Source organism: Triticum urartu, chromosome 1, assembly GCF_003073215.2.
Source record: "Triticum urartu cultivar G1812 chromosome 1, Tu2.1, whole genome shotgun sequence".
In the NCBI taxonomy this organism is placed as follows: domain Eukaryota; kingdom Viridiplantae; phylum Streptophyta; class Magnoliopsida; order Poales; family Poaceae; genus Triticum; species Triticum urartu.
In genome coordinates, this window is record NC_053022.1 from 20,283,343 (window position 1) to 20,287,163 (window position 3,821).

The following is a 3,821-nucleotide window of genomic DNA, read 5'->3' on the forward strand; positions in this document are numbered from 1 at the left end:
TTTTTTCTAATTCTATGATGTTATAAAATAGGTGACATGATTTAGCATATTATTTAATTGATTACGACCAATTTAGATGGTTATAAAATCGTCAAAGTGTGTACTACATTGTGATTGGTGGAACCATTTGTGGCACGGACCGATGAGATGGCAGACATCCTACCATCCATTACTAGCAGTCCAACGTCCATCCATCCGTCCATGCAAAGAAAGGAAAAAACCCACCGCACCAAACCCTACCTCTCTCTCACCTCTCGTCCCTTCCTTCCGCCCGCCGCCTCCCTATCTCTGTCCCCGATCCAGATCGGCCTCTCCCTGACCCCTCGCTTCACGCCCTCCTTCCCTCGCGCTGGCACCGGCGGCGCCCTCCTTCCTTTCTGTCACCGGCGGCGCCCTCCTTCCCTCGAGCTGCACCCGAACCTCGCTCCTGCTCCCAGCTCTTCTTCCTCCTCCGCTGTAGCTAGGGTTTCGTATCCCCGATCCCCAATCCCCGAAGCTCAGATCCAGCAGCAGCATCAGCAATGGCGGCCGTGGGAGATCCTCTCCAAGGTCAAGCATGTCCAAGCCAAGCCTGACGACCGCCCTCGCGGGTGACTGCCTCCGCGGTGACGATGGCGGCCTCGTCGTCCCCGGAGGCCACGACGCCCCTCAAGGCCGACCTCCGCCACGTGAGTGATCCGTCGATCTCGTCTCTCCAACAGTTTGGTTCTTGCCGCTTCGATTCCTTTCGATTCCACAAGATATTGTGTACCACTTCGGTACGTGCATGCGTGTGAGCTGACTCTTCTTCTGCGTGGTTCGTAGGTGTTCCGGATGCACGCACGAGTTTGACCTGCACAAGCCACCGGTGCTGCAGGAGGTGGCGGATTTCTTCAGTGGCCACAGAATCGAGGACTTCACCTTCAGCAGGGGCAGGGTGAAGGTGACCCATCTGAGTTACCTTAAGCCTGTGTATCATCTATATGAAATAATAGGTCTATTAGTCACCAATAATAGGTCTATTAGTCGCCAATCAAGGTGACTAATGTGCCACTGCTGACACACCACACATTCCAGTAAAATTGCACACAGATTTATCACCGTAAAGGTATCCATCTCTGTGTCGACTAACATTCTTATTGGCACTGTGTTGCAACTTTTTTCATATTGGCAAGCAGTAGCATTAGAAGGTCATCTTCATGACACAGTATTGTTGTTTGCTGAGTGAGTATTTGTGGACGGAGTACACTAATTTTTTCCGGAACTATTAGTCAGTAGCTTAGCATCACTGTAGAATATGTTAAGTAACAGTGAGTGAACAAATGCATTGCAGAGATAGCTCATAGTCAAGACCTATCCTTCCTTTAATTATTTTTTGGGAATACGCACGAGTGTGCGTATCATGCATTAGAGAAGGAGCCTTCCTTTAATTCTTGAACACTAACATCTTACTCTATTCTCTCTATTATGCAGGTACGGCTCATGCAATGTTCACTCACTTCGCCGTCAGTTGTCAAGGGCTGCTCATATCTGATAGCCCCGTAAATATTGTTAACGCCCATGTGGGCGCTCTCTCTTCTGGGATCTCTATGTGGAACTGATTTAAACACTGCTGTGTGATATGACGAGTTATTCCGAATCGGAGTGTGATATTGATATTATGAGTCAGTAATAATATATGGGCTTGAGAACATCCTTTTGTTGCTGCATTTGAATTCTTTTTCCTTCTACATCTGCTTGTCTAGCCTGGAGTATATTTTTGTGCAACGCCGGTGCGACCATGCTGTCTCAGTTCCTTGTGGTATGCCATGTTTGCTGAGCTATCATTCAGCGTCATGTTAAGGGCTGTTGACAACTTATGCTTCCATAAGCTGACACTACTGGAATCAGCTACTTTGCCATCTGCCAGCTCTTTGCCATCAGCTACCTGAAAGCAGACGGCAAAGAATAGGCTGATGGCAAAGAAAGCCTTTGCCATCAGCCTGTTCTTTGCCGTCTGCTAGCTGACGGCAAAGAATCTTTGCCGTCCGCTGAGGAGCTGGTTAAAAAATACTTAACGGCCCCCCTCTTTGCCGTCCGCTAGCGGACGGCAAAGAGCACATTAGCGGACGGCAAAGGTGGCGAACGGCAAAGATTAAACGTATCTAACGACCGACGCGCCCCACCCCCCCCTCTCTCTCTGTTTCCCTCCCACACACGCGCGCCGCCGCCCCCACCACTCGCCGCCGCCCGGTCGCACCACCGCCCCGCCGCCCCACCGTCCCCCCGCCGCGTCGGCCCACCGCCCCGTCGCCCCGGCCCCCCGCCCCGTCTCGGCGCCGCCGTGCCCAGGCCCGGCGACCCGGCCCCCCCGCGCCGCCCCGGGCCGCGCTCCCCGGCGCCCCGTCGCGCCGCGCCCGGCCCCGGCGCCCCGCCTGCCGCCCGCCCGCGCCCCCCTCCTCCACCGGCCACCTCCTCCACCGGCCCAGGTGAGCTCTACCTCTCCTTTTTTTCTTCTTTTTTTTTAGGTTTTAGGTTTAGTTTTAGTTTTAGGTTTAGTTTTAGTTTAGTTTTAGGTTCAGATTTAGTTTTTTCCTTTTTTTTCTTCTGTTTTTTTAGTTCTAGGTTTATGTTTAGATTAGATTTAGGTTTAGTTCAGTTTTAGGAAAGAAAAAGAAGAAGAAGAAAAAACAGGAGAGGAGGGAAGAAGAAGAGGAAAAAGGAAAGGAAGAAGAAGAAGAGGAGGAGGAGAAGAAAAAAGAAGAAGAGGAAGAAGAAGAAGAAAAAAACAGGAGAGGAGGAGAAGAAGAAGAGGAAAAAGGAAAGGAAGAAGAAGAAGAAGAGGAGGAGGAGAAGAAAAAAGAAGAAGAGGAAGAAGAAGAAGAAGAAAACAGGAGAGAAGGAGAAGAAGAAGAGGAAAAAGGAAAGGAAGAAGAAGAAGAGGAGGAGGAGAAGAAAAAAGAAGAAGAGGAAGAAGAAGAAGAAAAAAATAGGAGAGGAGGAGAAGAAGAAGAGGAAAAAAGAAAGGAAGAAGAAGAAGAGGAGGAGGATAAGAAAAAAGAAGAAGAGGAAGAAGAAGAAGAAAAAAACAGGAGAGGAGGAGAAGAAGAAGAGGAAAAAGGAAAGGAGGAAGAAGAAGAAGAAGAAGAAGAAGGAAAAAAAGGAAGAAAAGGAAGAAAAGGAAGAAGAGGAAGAAGAAGAAAAGGAAAAAAGACCCCGACCCGGCACCCCGACATGACACCCCGACCCCGACACCCCGACCCCGATCCCGCCCCCGACCCCGACACCCCGACCCCAACCCCGACACCCCGACCCCCCGAGCCTGACCCGACACCCCGACCCCGAGCCTGACCCGACACCCTGACCCCGACACCACACCCTGACCCCAAAACAACACCCCGACAGCGACACGGCACTACCCCGACATCGACACGACACCCCGACCCCCCGACCCTGAAACAGCACCCCGACCCCGACACGGCACCCCGACACCGACAGGACACCCCGACCACCGACACCTCCCGAAAAGGTGTTCTTTGGCCTTCCAGAGGCCGACAAGGTCATATATTTGTGAATTATTAGTTAGGTCATATATTTTTCGATTTTGTTATGAAAAACATCATATATAATTGTGTTGATCGTGTAGTTTTAAATGTGCAGTTGTTTCATCGCTGCGAGGTTTGGTGTTCGACAACCTCGCCGTGCGTTTGACGAGCTCTGCCCCTTCGTTCGTGGGTGAGCACAAATGACAAGTCCTCCTCCCCCATTAATTATTTGATCTATTCCGATGAAACTTGATAGCTAGCTATATATGTGTCTTGAATCATCAGTATGCGTAACCAATATGTGTCTCCCGTTCGAAA

The 3,821-nt window shown here is 50.5% G+C and overlaps 1 pseudogene; it reads left to right on the top strand.

Annotated features, from left to right (window-relative positions):
* Positions 1-521: 521 nt before the first annotated feature.
* On the top strand, positions 522-1,524 carry LOC125532581 (annotated as a pseudogene).
* The last annotated feature ends 2,297 nt before the right edge of the window (positions 1,525-3,821 follow it).